Source organism: Myotis yumanensis, unplaced genomic scaffold, assembly GCF_028538775.1.
Source record: "Myotis yumanensis isolate MYYU_CA2020_CCGP unplaced genomic scaffold, mMyoYum1.0.hap1 SCAF_6, whole genome shotgun sequence".
Lineage (NCBI taxonomy): Eukaryota > Metazoa > Chordata > Mammalia > Chiroptera > Vespertilionidae > Myotis > Myotis yumanensis.
The window spans coordinates 84343165-84357777 of NW_027223757.1; the positions used below are offsets into that span (position 1 = coordinate 84343165).

Here is a 14613-nt window from a genome sequence, read left to right on the forward strand (position 1 = left end):
AGCTGGCAGCTAAGTGTGTCCTCAGCTGTACGAAGTCTCTGAACTCTGCAAGCCTGGAGAAAGCTGCACCGCAAGCTCCTGAAAGCCAGGCTCTGCCACCGAACACCCAGAGGAAGGTGCAAGTTCAAGAGCCAAGGACGCCCTCTCGCTTCCTTCTGCCATCCTTTCTATGGGTTTCCCCAAGGCCCAGGGCAAAGTCAAAGGTGCAGAAGGGAGGTCCAAGCACCTCCTCTGAGGGCTCAGAGGCCACCCCCTCAACACGGCCCAGCGAGGGAGACTGAATTGAATCCAGCACGGGTGTGGCTCTTTGGCTTTTCAAACTTCTGCCTTCCCTCGCCAGATGTCTCCCCCAGTTCCAAGTTCTTCTCTACAACTTCATTGCCCAGTTCAGCTGCCCTGCCCTGGAAAGACGGCCTGCCACCCCCACCCCCACCCCCCATCGCCCATGCTCTCGTCAGGAAATTATGGCCCCGACATTTATCTGGGCTCAGACTATTTCTGAACCTGATGATACGCCTTTCTGCTCACAGCTGGCACTGAATCAAGCAAGTGGGGCACCTCGAGGGGTCAATGAACCCAACTTCTCAATTACCAAGGGCCTCACATCACCACCAAAATCATTCAAGCTCTTCTTCATAATTCACCCAAGAAATGTCTAACGGAAGCCAGCAATAATCACTACTGCTTTTAAAATGAAAGGAAAGCCAGCCCTTCTTTAGCATACTCCAGCCGTGTTGTATTCTGCCTTAAGTCCCTTAGAATCCAGCAAGATAGAAATAATAGAAATAAATACAGGCCCTTCCAAAGCCCCCAATCAACTGCTAAAACATGCAAGTCTGATCGCACAGGAACTAGTGCCTCCTCTGTGAGAACTGTCCTCAGCTGGCAGCTAATTGTGTCCTCAGCTGTACGAAGTCTCTGAACTCTGCAAGCCTGGAGAAAGCTGCACCACAAGCTCCTGAAAGCCAGGTTCTGCCTCCAAACAGGGCCCAAGAAACACAAACTACCACCCTGCAAGGGCCAGTCCTGTAACCAGGTGACTGGGCAGGGGCTCCACCAGCATTAATACGGCCCCTCTCCACCGGGACTGTCAGTGAACAGCGGAACAGTCCCTCAGCACAGTGAGCAGATCCTAAAAGAGCTGTTGGGGCTCAGCTTTCCCCACACCGGCCCCAGGTGCCCCTCCCACTTGCAACCAGCCCCCAGTTTCCGGCATGCAGCTGTTCCTGCGATACATGAGCAAAGCCCTCAGCAATCCTGGGCGCGTGGCGGGCAAGCATCCAGCAGCTCATGGAGTGGGGCCTGGGCAGGCTCTGTTCTGGGCTGATGACTAGGCTGGAAGATGCCATTCTGTGCCCAGACTGGCCCTGCTGCCCCTCTGACAGCCATGCTGCCACCCCTCTGGGCAAGTACAATCTCACCCTCTTGGGACAAGCTGCCTGGGGCCCTGATCTGGCCTCATGCCTACTCAAAGAGGAACAGACTGACAGGTTTTTAAAAGCCAAAATGGGTGGGTATTATTCTGTCACAGAGTAATCCTGAGGACTCAAAACTAGAGCTGTGACCTTCAGTTCTCACCTGGCTCCCCACCTGAGCAAATACCTCAAGTCTATCACCTGACCCCATTCAAGCAAACACTAGACAGGAACAAAGGGGCTAAAGACGACTGATGATCCAAGCAAACCAACCCATCCCCCCCTATAAAGAGAGGGCCAACATACCCCCAAGATCATAAGCAGCACTTGACAGTGGTCCCCATGCCCTCTCCTAAGATGGAAGAACCAAGTGAGGGGTGGCCCTGAACTAAGCCTCCCCTCCAGTTTCCTTTGGCTTTCCTGGTCAGAGCCAAGCCACAAACCCCTCCAGCTTGCTAACTCAGGGTCCCTAAACGTCTGAGTAGCATCTACCAGCTCTCACATTTACACACCCCCCACTAGTAGACAGCTCGCTACCTTCTCCCTCCCAGCCCAAGAGTACAGAACCACTGTGCAGGCGTGCAGGTCTCAAGTTTCCCTATCCAGCCTACCCCATACTGCACGGCCTCCAGAGGCAGGAGACACAGTCTGTCTAAAGAGTTACCTGTGCACAACACCAGGGAGCTCCAAGCAGTCGGCCTTCCTGTTATCTCGGGAACCCCTTCTCCTTTCCAAACCTAAAGGGCCGTTCTCCAGCCCCCCAATCTCAGGCCAGGGCCTCACCTAGGCCCACTGTGGGATCCAAAGCAAGTCCTGCTCCCTTGGGCTAAGGCGCCCTTCCCAGCTCTTCTCGGCTAAAGTCCACCTGAAGTTCCAGCTGTGGAAGGAAGTGGGGGGGGGGTGGGGGGAGACAAACTCCACCCACTCCACCTCCCAGAATGACAGTCACCAATGGGAGCTACATCTCAGCAGGGTACCGGGTTCTGGGCTCCAGCTTTCACTTTAAGTAGCTTCACTCTTCTGTCCAGGGAATTTCTCACAACCAGGCCAAGGTTTTCTTCAACCTCCCCAACCCCAAGGAGAACCTTGCAGCTAATCTTAAATTATGACCCTGGCGTGAGAATAATGGGGATACCATTCAATCCTCCTCTTGAAAAAGGAAGGAAATGGTTCCGTCTAAAAGAAAATCTCCACCTGTCTCTGAGGCAGGAAAAAGAAACAGCAGGCTAACCGAGCGACACGCTCCCACTCCATGGTGCTAAAGGCATATTAAACGGAAATTCTACCCAATTCTGTTTTAAGAAAGATCTGGGCGGCATGGTACAGACTGAGGGGAGGCCAAGTCCAGCAGCAGGCTGGCAGATGGGCAGGTGGCTGTGCCTAGGGAACCCTCCTCCCTGGCCATGAAGGGGACACATCCCACCCAGAGCAAGGATACTGGGAAGATGGAGGGAACCCAGTTATAAGCACCAGCGAACAGAGGAGACGGCATGAGGTACGCTAGGGGGAGGAGGTGGCCAGGCCGCGGGGAGGGAGAGAGGTCAGAGGCACCGCTGGTGGTACTCCCAGAGCAGGTTAGCTGGCCCAGGTCAGACTCACGGGGTTAGTGTCTTCTCCCCAACCAGCCAGCTCTCCTGGTTAGCACGGTTAGTGACAGACTCATGGCAGACACCCTCCAGGCACTCCATATAAACAGACAGCTTGATTTGTGAGCAGCCCAACTCCGGAGCTGCAAAGAGAGAACAGAAGGAATGCCAAGCTGCACATGCCCAGGATACACACTGCACTCTCCTGACAGGCAAGGCTCCTCCGGACTTAGCATCAGGCCCTCAGGGGCTTTCTCCCACCCGGAAATCATGCCAGGCAGAGGTACAGCACTGCCCTGACACCCAGTGAGTCCAGCTCACTGACCCCATGTAACAAGGCTCTCTGGTTGGTCAACAGAGAGGTCAGCTGTTGTGGAAAGGTTGCTGCTGCCAGGCGGGGCAGCTCCTTTCTCACCTATTCCCCGAACACTGATGCCAGGCTATACCAGAGCCCTAAAAGCTGGGTTGTCAGAACAAAGCCACCCACAGCTGCAGCTGCCACCCATCCCATGCCTGTGCTAGCAGAGTCCACCCACCACCACCCACAGGCTCTGAGGAAAGGGGCTGGGAGAGAACTGGCTCAGGGATCAGAAGCTCAACAAGAGCTGCGTGGAAAGCACAGTACAATGGGGCAGTGTGTGACCCGCCCTAGCACTGGGCCAGTCAAGGGGAGGGCAGCACACTGCTGCCTTTGAGTTTCTGAAAGGGCCAGGGGGATGGCTCTTCCCAGGGAGCTGGCCCAGTGGAACCCACAGAGCAAGGATAAAGTCTATGCTATAGCCAGGCTCCAACAGGGACTAGTCCACCCTCTCAGAACGAGCCATGGCAGAAAGACAAGCATCACACTTTCCTGAAGCCTGCAGAACCACCCTGGATTACAGATATCAAGGCAATGCAGCCACAGCAGTGGAGCCCAGAGACCCCACAAGAAATGCCTCTGGGGCAGCAGGACAGGAAAGTTTCAGCAAATAGTGCTGTGCTAAAGGAAAGGCAACATGCTGTCAGGGGAACAACAGGGAGGGATTCTCCCTTCTGCCTGGATAGCCCTGCAGAAGAGGAGATGACTTAGGGTAGAGCAGGGAGACCAGTGACCACCCTAGCCCCACAGAGGGGCCTGGTCCTTCTCCCAAGCCCAGGTTAATCATTAACGCAGGCAGGGAAAGCCTCCAATTGCCTACTCTCTGGGATCCCCATAATGCTGTGACAACAGCCCCAGAGCTCAAAAGGCCAAGGCCTGACCATGCAGGGTGAGATAAACATCTAGAAGAGAAAGAATTCTTCCTGTGGGCTCTGACCTCTTCCCTGGTCTGATAAGAAAGCATGGCCAGACACTGAGGAGTGGTTAGAGTATCAGGGTCAAAGGGTCACGGGTTTGATTCCCAGTTAAGGGCACGTATATGGGTTGCAGGTTCTATCCTCAGCCCCAGTCAGGGCGCGTGTGGGAGGCAACCAATTGATGTGTCTCTCTCATATCAATGTTTCTCTCTCTCTTCCCCTCCCTCCCTTCCACTCTCTCTGTAAAAATCAATGGGGGGAAAATCCACAATGGAAAGGAAGGAAGGAAGGAAGGAAGGAGGGAGGGAGGGAGGGAGGAAGGGAGGAAGGAGGGAGGGAGGGAGGGAGGAGGGAGGGGAGAGGGAGGGAGGGAGGGGAGAGGGAGGGAGGGAAGGAGGGAGGGCAGGAAGGAGGGAAGGAGGGAGGGCAGGAAGGAGGGCAGGAAGGAAGGCCATGATCAAGCAATCTTCAGAATCCTCACCCACAAAATAATAACAATAATAAAAAACAAAACAAAAAACACCAGCTGGGTCTGGTTTGCTTTCAAAAAAGTAGAGCAGCAAGTGACCTGCCTAATCCAAGGTTGAAACCAGGGACGTTCTCTGCACTGAAACCGAGTTTGGAAAATCAGGTAGCTTCACTCTCTTCCCAGCCAAAGATGATAGAGGACCGAAGGGGAGAAACAGGTAAGATGCAGTGTTGATGCCCACATCATGCTTATATCCATTTTGATTCCCACTCAAGGGCACTCCTGCCGTATAATTTCAGCTCAGAATAAAAAACAGTCCCTCAGAGAGCACCACGGGGCCACAGCGGCCTGAACCTATAGGGAAACCTGTTCACCTCCCAAGGAGCAAGCCCGGAGGACCCCAGGCTGTGGAAGAGGCACAACCAGGCTCGTCGCAGGTTCCAACGGGGACTACTCGACCTTGGGTAGCTTGTAAGGTGAACAGAGCAAATTGAAGACCAATATTATTATTGAGTTTTATAAGTAATACATTATTAGCAATGTCTAGAAGGACACAAAATAATTAGAAGGGTACGTGATAAATGGTTAACAGTTGTTAAAACTGTTAGATAGTTTCCTATCATTGGGGGGTCTCTTTACTTTTTATTTTGTGTATTTTTCTGGATGATTGGTATTTTATACAAGGATTATGTTTATGATAAAAACATACAGATCCCAGACAAAAGCCTTCCACCTCACTGTGCTTTGCCGTCTGGAAGAGCTTTCCCTTCCACGATATGATATGCCCTTGGATCCTTACAGCCTAGTGAGGCCCACAGAACCGGTGGAGTTCTCCCATTCTGAAGTGACAGAGAAGGACAAGTGACTTGCCCAAGACCACAGACTGGGACAGAACCCTCTGTTTCCAATTCCAGTCAAAGCATGGAAAGCTGTCTTCTCTAGGGAGGCACAGAAAAGCCATGACAATTCCGTCATGACCTTTATGGACTCCAAATGCCACTGAGAGCAGACAGTTGACACTTCTAAGACAGTAACTAACAAAGAAGAGGTCTCACTCTTCTACTCATGGCCAGGCCAGCTGACTCACCCAATCTCCTCTCAAATCTGCTTAACATGCAAGGTAGCTTTTCACTCCTGTAAAGAGGCCATCAATGAAGACATGCCACCCCCAAACCGAGAGACCAGGAGTAGCACCCAGGTAAAAGTCCTTCACTTTTAGCTATTGGCTTCATCCTTTTGATTGTCTAAGGCATTAACAAGGTTATAGCAAATCCTGGCTGTGAGCTTGGAGCACACCTAGATAAGATTAGTGATACAACCAGAAAAGAAAGCAGGTTATAGGGGCACTAAAAGCAGCTTAATAAATAACAAAGAGGATGCTAGAAGCCAAAGATGAATTCAGCAAGAAAATATACCAGTGTGTCTCACCTCCTCTTCTAAGCCTGTGCTTAGGGGTGTTTTATGGAATAAAAAGGCTGAAAAGGGAGAAAGCTGAAGCCAAGCACCTGGAAGATCATTTAACCACATTAACTCAACCCTGAAAAACAATTAGTGACGCTATTTTTAATACTATCACTGTTGTTTACGCAGGACCTTCCTTCCTAAGCATTCAAAAGGTTTTGTCAGATAAATCCTATTTGCTTTAGTCTCCCTGAGGAAGGACTGGGTGGGAGTCACACAGCAACCTGAAGGGCTCAGCTCGGACTATGTAGGGCAAGCACGTCAAACTCCTGGTCCACAGGCCGCATGCAGCCCACAACGAATATTTTTGCTTCCCAGCCAAAATAACGGTATGTAAGAAAACATTAATTTTATCATTGCTCTTGTTCTATTTTATACTATACTTTTCAAAATAAACCTACGTTTCTATGAAAATTGAAGTTTGTGGTTTTTTTGCGGCTCACATAACTGGTACATTTAAACATTTGGCCCGTGTTAGCCTTTGAGTTTGACATGCTTGATGTAGGGCCTAAGTGCCTTCATTAAAGGACCAGAGCCCTAAGCAGCTTCAGAGACGGAAGACCTTGCCCCTAGTAGGGGAGACAGGTGAAGAGCCACTAGCATCAGAGAGCGGGAGTGCTTTGAGGGCACAAAGGAGAGGTGCCTGGCTGGGGGAGGGCCAGACAAGAAGGCTGCCTTCCTGAAAACACAGACATACCTTCCTCATCTGATTATAAACTCACACTGGAGTACCACCGGGCATTATACAATTAAGAGGTCTAGACTTCTGGAAACAACTTCCTTCGGTGTCTGCTGAGAACTGGTGTCTAAGAACAACCCCCTGGCCTCCATCAACTACACTAAAAATAAAACGGCAAAGAGAAGACAGCAGCTCTCTCAGCTACCAGCCCCATTTCTGGGGAGTATCCAAGTTAAGCCAGTGCTGTGGCACAAGATCATCAAAGCCCTAAGAAAACTGGGCCCCAAAAGTCTGGCTTCCTCAATGCCTAGATGTGTTCCACCAGTTTCACCCAACACTTTTCAGTTCATAAAACACCAGGAGAAGAAAAAAAACCCCCAAAAAACACCAGGAGGCATGGATCCTCAAACACACCCTCCAGTCATCCCCAGCCTTACCTACATTACAAATCTGCCTGCCCCCACCTGTATCCACCAAAGTCACCACCAATCTCGAATGCATGTCACGACCCATCAAAGGAGTCATTCCAACACAAGCATGGGGAGAAGCATCAACAATCTTTTTTTAACAGGCTGCTCACTGGCGATGTCCCCAACCTCACCTTTTTTATTGCTTCATCGCAGGAAAGGAGACTCTCAATTTTACTCCCACTTCAAAAATGCTCTGGGCTACCTGGCAGAAAGCAAAAGGCTTATTCTAGTTTGAATAAAACAAAGCCTTTTCTTATACACTGAGTTTTTCAAAATGGAATTTGTTCGTTCAACAAATATTTACAGAGTATCTTTCACTTGCCAGGCACCGTCCTATATGCTGTAAACTCATTACCTTTAATGCTCAATACCCCTGCATAAAAGATAATGTCACTCTCACTTTACAACAGTGGTTCTCAACCTTCTGGCCCTTTAAATAGAGTTCCTCATGTTGTGACCCAACCATAAAATTATTTTCGTTGCTACTTCATAACTGTAATGCTACTGTTATGAATCGTAATGTAAATATCTGATATGCTGGATGGTCTTAGGCGACCCCTGTGAAAGGGTCGTTCGACCGCCAAAGGGGTCGCGACCCACAGGTTGAGAACCGCTGCTTTACAAGGTACAAGACCAAGGATCCTACTGGTTAAGCAACTTGCCCAAAGTCCCACAGCTGATGAGTGGCAGAGTCTGGGTTTAAACCAGGTGTGCCAAGCTCCAAAATCAGACTCTCTCACACTGCTCACCCACTCCCAATTCTCCACATACCCACCCTCCCAAACTTCCCTGTCCTCCACAGGGGGTCAGCTCAGTGAAAATGATGAACAATTAAACTCACCATACAAGATAAGTTCCAGAACAGAGGTTCAAACACAGTGCTGTGGGGGCCAAGAGGAGGAAAGGAAAGCAGGACAGTCTTCTCATGGTTCTTAGGGGACAGGCAGTTTCAGAGACACGGTGAGCTTTATCAAGAGAGTACAGTGCACAAGCAAAGAAGAATACAGTAAATGGACGGCCACAGCAAGTTCAGGAGCAGCAGGAAATAGGAGCGATGAAGAACAGGACAGATGAAGTGGAGTGGCAGCAACTCAGGCTAGAGGGTTGGGTTTGGGCTAGAGTGTAAAGAATCTTTGGCTATGACTGTATCCTAAAAAAGGGGAACCCATGGCATTTCTAAGGGAAGAAACATGGTTTTTTTTAATAGAAAAATAATTTCAGCAGAGAAGCTAGACTGGAGTTGGGAGAGACTGCCATCACATTTCATTTGTTCTATATGCACCTATTCTGTGCCCTGCATTATCCTAAATGGGAGAATGCAATAATGAATAAGATACAGTCCCTCTTCTCAGTCTTAGAAGAGTCAGACAAGTAAACAAGGCAGTTACAATAAAGGATAAGTGTGAAAATAGAAGCACAGAGGAAGGGCACTAAAAGGGGTGAGGTCCTGAAAGGAAGTGACGTTTAAACTGATGTGAAGGACCAAAAGGGAAGGAAAGGGGGAGGGGGGAATACATCCCGGACAGCAGGACCAGCCCTTGCAGATGCCCAGAAGCTAGAATGAAGTACAGAGTGCTGTTAAGAGACTGAATCCAGGTGAGAAATGAAGGCCTGGTTTACCCAGAGGTCCTCGGCACTCAAAAGGTGGTGGTAAGGATGTGAAGGCAGTAGATTGAAAGATAATACATGAATAAGCAGTGTCTGAGAAGAAATGGATTTAGACAAGTAAAAGAGAACCATAAAGGGGGAGAATCAACTCAAAATCCATCAGACTTCACCCTGCAGTTTAATCATTTGCTAAAATGTGATCCGCATCCAGAAAGTCTGAGGACTTCAACCAAAACACAAAGATGTACCCTATGGAGATAACACGTTTCAGCACGCTGCCTGCAACACAAGACGTAAAGTACACTATCCTGAGTCACGTGGCTCCTCAGTTAATGGAGGAGAACAGCAGAGACTCACAAAATCACGTGTGCCACAGGTGATTTTGAAAATAGAAAAGTTCATCACAGGGCTGGGTAGGAATTCCCAAGGAAAGCCCTAATTCCTAAACCCCCAATTCCCTGAAATCTGGTTAGACACCAGGCGCGTGCCTACTCTGATGGCAGGGTGGAGAGTCATTTACGGAAGAAAAAGATGGGCCCTGAGGGTGACTTAAATAGACAGGGCATGACTCAGAAGGAGGGGAAGAGTGAGTCTTAAATGCAGGGCAAAGGAAAGCCAGTCTACCACACCGTGGGCACACCCCTGCCCCAAGGCTGCCAGAGGCCTACCTGGCTAAGGAAAAGGCCTGAGCGCTGAGCCAGGGTCTTCCTCAGCAACACAGGCCTCAGCAGAAGCGCATTTGCTTTCCATTTTCCTCTTAAGCTGGGGAAGGACCTGCTTAAAATGCCATGTTGTGTGGGTCTTTCCTATGTAGTTTGTCACTTGCTTGTTAAAAGAAAGATGCATCCAGTCTGTCCATGAGTTTAACACTATGGCTACTTCAATGGCTCATGTCGGTAATCAAAGTCAGAAATGAGCCTTATATTTACATGTACGTTAATATGTCCTCCCTCTCCCTCTCTCTCTCTCTCTCTCTCTCTCTCTCTCCCCTCCCCTAATGTCCTAATACCCTAATGTCACTCTGCTCATCCAACCCAGGCTCAAGATTTTGCAAAGGCCAACTGGAATCATGAAGAAAGAGCCCAGGTTTGGCTAATATGGCACAGAGGGCTCCGTCACCAAGGTCCCAGCACCAGTTATTATTTCTGAGAGGAAGGAGAGAGCTGTGATGAAGAGCTCAGCTCCTAAAACATTTTTTAAATAACCAAAAAATTTTACTTGCAATATGGGTATACATCTAACCATCACAACAAACCAACAAACAGATACAAATTGCCACTAGGCATATTTTAAAGTTAAGTTCATACTAAAAAAAAAAAAAAAAAAAGGCTCAATTGCCAAAGCCAGATTGCCTAGAATCAAATTCCAGATCTGCCACTTACAAGCTCAGTAACCTTGAGCAAATTACTTAACCACTCCGTACCTCTATTTACTCATCTGTAAAATGGGGATAATAGCAGTATTTACTTCATAGGGTTGTTATAAAAATTAGTTAATACATTTAAAGCACTCACACAACAGTGCCAGGCACGTAAAATGTGCTTGATAAGCACTATTATTATCATCATCATCATCATTATCACTCAACTGCAAAGAAGCCTCAAAGCGTCAGCAGGAAATCGCTGGCTTTTAACACTTTTTTTTTTAAACTGTGTTTTTACTGATTTGAGACAGAGGAAGGGAGAGGGAGAGAGAAACATCAAATGAGAGAAACATTGATCAGCTGCCTCCTGCATGCCCACTACTGGGAATCAAGGCCTCCACCTGGGCATGTGTCCTGATGGGAATCAAACCCGCAACCTCTCAGTGCATGGGACCACACTCAATGAACTGAACCACGCCAGCCAGGGCTTAACAACACTTTAAATAGTTTAAAAAGCTGTACTTCATCTCTCTAGCATCAGAATAGCAGCCCAAACCAGTACAGGTCCTGCATAGAGAGACTCCAGGTTTGGTCATGAAGCAGAGATTAGTGCTGAAATCTGACTAGCATAACAACAAATACATATTGAGGGTCAGGTAATGTTCTAAATGCATTAATATATTAACTTATTTAACCCTCAAGACAATTCTAAGAGATACTCTTACCAAACCCATTTGATTGATGAAAAAGCTGAGGCATAGAGAGCAATGTAATTTTTTTCTTTTTAAAAAAATATATTTTTATTGATTTCAGAAAGGAAGGGAGAGGGAGAGAGAGATAGAAACATCAATGATGAGACAGAATCATTGATTGGCTGTCTCCTGCACGCTCCACAACCCAGGCATATGCCCTAACCAGGAATTGAACATGTGACCTTCTGGTTCATAGGTCAACCACTGAGCCATGGCTGCTGGGCTCTTCCTTTTTTGTAAATATCCTCAAAGAGTAAGGATTTTTTTTATTTTTAGAGAAAGTGGAAGGGAGGGGAGAGGATAGAGAGGGGAGAGACTCTGCCATGTTTAATTTGGCTAATAAACTGATTTATTTTAAAATGTGATTTGATGGGGAGAGCACAAAGGAAGAGAAGGGGAGAGAGGAGAGGAAGAAGCATTGCTGTGTGAGAGACACATCATTGGTTGCCTCCTGCACCTGCAACCCTCTGGTGTGCAGGCCAACGCTCTAACCACTGAGAACACCAGCCAGGGAGATCTGTGTAATTTCTAAAGGTCACAGAGCTTTAGAAAATGGCAAAGCCAGGATATGAACTACACAGTCTGGCTCTGGAGTCAATGCTCTTAACCTGTACACACACTCACCACACTGTCCTTGCTGATCACAATTTCCAAGGGAGCATCCACACATTGTCCTCAGAAAGAAAAGGTTCCTAACCTTCTCATGGAGGCACAGCGAAATAGCATCAGTGCTTCAGGTACCTGAAGGTATTGAAGCTGGCCCAGTAACAGTGATTTGGATTGGTGTGTCTGCAGTCAGATGTTTCTTTGGGGGGGGGGGGGGGCGGTTAGAGCAGGGAGCAGGAGATGGTTAGTGAGGTGTCCAAGACCAAACCAGACCTCCCAGTCCAGGCATGGAGCAGAGGTCAGCCCTGAAACTGGCTTCAGTAAGAAGCCTACTCCCAACTTTGGCTTGGGCATTAACCACAGGGCATCAAAGCAAGGGAGGACCATATTCACTGCATTCCGTGGCTCCAGACCCCTTTCTTTTTCTCCAACCCCAAGTCCACTATCTCTAAAGCCACGTTTAGTTTGGCTACTAAACTGATTTATTTTAAAATGTGATTTGATGGGGAGAGCACAAAGGAAGAGAAGCAAGCTACCAGAAGAGAAAAGGGCAAGTTCCACAATCCTTTACTTCCATCACCACACTGTCCAGGCTGTAAAGCAGTTCTCAAAATATTAGGGGTCTCAGAGAGCTATGTAATAAACATTCCCAGCGCTTTACACCAGTCAGCTTGACCTCTTACCATAAATCCATCTGGATTCTTCTGTCTTTCCTCCTCCTCTGACCCAACCTACCACCAAATCCACACCCCCAAGAACACTAAGGAGCCCTTCCTACACACACACACACACACACACACACACAAAAGAGAGAGAGAGAGAAAGAGAAATGCTGCAAGAGTGAACTCAGGAGTTGGTAGCAGCAGGTGCCTCAAAAACGGTCAGTGAACACCATCAGAAATTTGTTTTCTCATGACTCCCCACCATCTGTCACCCACAAATCTCCACTTCAGGCAGGATACCAAACTGAAGATGTGATGGGAAAACTGAAGAAGACAGTGAACATGTAGGAAACTGCTTGTGACAGGGATGTGTTAAAATATTTACAGCCTGATCTCCGGGCTACTTGCCCATGTTCGCTTGCAGAGGTGAAGGCACACAATTCTACCTCCGACTCTCGAAAAATCAGCATGCAATCTAAGTAGAATACTAATTTAGGGACCACAGGCAAAGGGTAACCTCTATAGAACAGCGCCCTCCTCAGAGTCAGTGATTCTCAGCATCATTCCGAGCCCATGCATCCTGCTTCCGGGGAGCATGCCAGCCTGTCTCCGGAGGCCTCCTTACCCGCTTTGGGGTTGGGCTTGGGCAGGTCGCTACCTCTTCTTCCTCCAGGCAGGCACTGTGATGCTTCCAGTCCCTGGGGCCCCAGGGTCTTCAGCTGAAATTGGGGCAGATGCTCCTACAGAGACTGTGGAAAGGCTGGTCTAAGTCTGTAAGGGTCATCTGGCTTGAGTCCCTTCCTCACCAAACCTGCCCAGCATCCTCCAGGCTCCCCCTTCCCCACTGTGCTCCCCACAGGAAGACCCCATGGCTCCCCCACCGGCCTGATGCAGTCGGACCTCGGCCACGAGCTGCGGGTGTCTTTACTTCTCAGTTGAAAAATGCCCCTGCAAATCGTGACTCTGCTTCTCCGGGACCGGCAAACCTACTTCAGGCTCCCCGCCCTGCACCCCTCCCCCCGGGCTGCCATTGGATCCTAGGGTCCCTCGCTTCCTACCCAAGCTCCCTCTTGTTTTCTCTCTGCCCGAAACCTTCCTCCATTCCATTTCCTCTCCGCAACCCTGGAGCTAGTCCCTCCTCCGCCCCGACCCCAGGCCAGTGCCCCCACGACCCTCCCCCGAACTCCGGCCTCCCGGCCCGACTACTCCAAGCCCACAACAAACTTTCTTCCGCGGCCCGCTGCCTTCAGGCTGCCATCTTGTCGCGGGGCAGGCCGGGTAGTGGCCACGGCTTTGGGAATCCCCACGCACCGGGCGCCTTGCGTCACCGGGGGGCGTGGCGATGGGCGTGGCCTCGGGCTGGGCGCCGGGTGGCGGGGAATGATGGGGATGTCCTCGGAGCGGGATTCGGAAGCCAGGAAGCTGGAGGAGGAAAGAGGTGTAGCAGTAGGGAAGTAGCGGGAAGGATGGGGAAATATTCTGGTACTCAAAAAAAAAAAAAAACCCAAAGCACACACACAGAATAGGGGGAAACAGCACAAAAATATGGTGGGAGAGTCTTAGCGCTGCTTTTCCATCATCCAAAGAATAAAAGCAGCTTCTCAGATTGTCACGCAGAGATCCGCATGGCCCAGCCTCCTCCACATTCACCAGCCTAATTTTCCACCTCTCCCGGGACTTCAGGCTCCCAATTGCCCTGTGTATTCAGGTCTTAAAATGCCCAAGCCCTGTTCTCCCCTTGCATTATCAATTCCTACGCCTCCAGCCCTGAGCTCAAATTGTCACCTCCTCCCGGAATCCTTTCCCGACCCCCAAGACTGGATTTGGTGCTCCTTTTGCATTTACTAGTACACGCAACTTCATTGTAGTTAACCCGTGCTGTAATTATTCGTTTACATGCTGTATCCCTCACTAAGCTGACACTCTATCAAGGCAAAAACTGTCTGATTGCATCTTCATATTCCCCATTCCCCAGCAGGTACCTGGAAAAAAAATAAATAAATGCTTAATGACTAAAGAGCATGGCAACCTCTGATGCATTAAGCATACTTCTGCCTCAGGATTCTAGGTTTGCTGTTCCCTGTGCGGGGACTGTTCTTCCTCCAGATATTCACTCCCATGAATGTCTCTGCTCATATGTCACCACCTCAGAGAAGACTTCCCTGGTCACTCTATCTAAAACAGCATCTTCAGCCACTTTCCCTTACCCTGCCTTAATTTTTTCTTTCATAGAACTTATTGTTATCTGACATATTAAGTATTTCTTG

The 14613-nt window shown here is 49.1% G+C and overlaps 1 protein-coding gene across 5 annotated transcripts in view; it reads right to left on the bottom strand.

Annotated features, from left to right (window-relative positions):
- TJAP1 (tight junction associated protein 1) overlaps positions 1-13642 on the bottom strand; it is a 24798-nt gene extending 11156 nt beyond the window's left edge. For 3 of the 5 annotated variants that reach the window (XM_070418532.1, XM_070418536.1, XM_070418530.1), the window contains exons 1-3: positions 13571-13642; positions 12972-13095; positions 3015-3144 (exon numbers count right to left, since the gene is read on the bottom strand). The gene's annotated coding sequence lies outside the window, so the exon portion shown is untranslated. The remainder of the gene's footprint in view (positions 1-3014; positions 3145-12971; positions 13096-13570) is intronic. The other 2 variants (XM_070418533.1, XM_070418531.1) reach the window with 2 other exon arrangements.
- Positions 13643-14613: the final 971 nt, after the last annotated feature.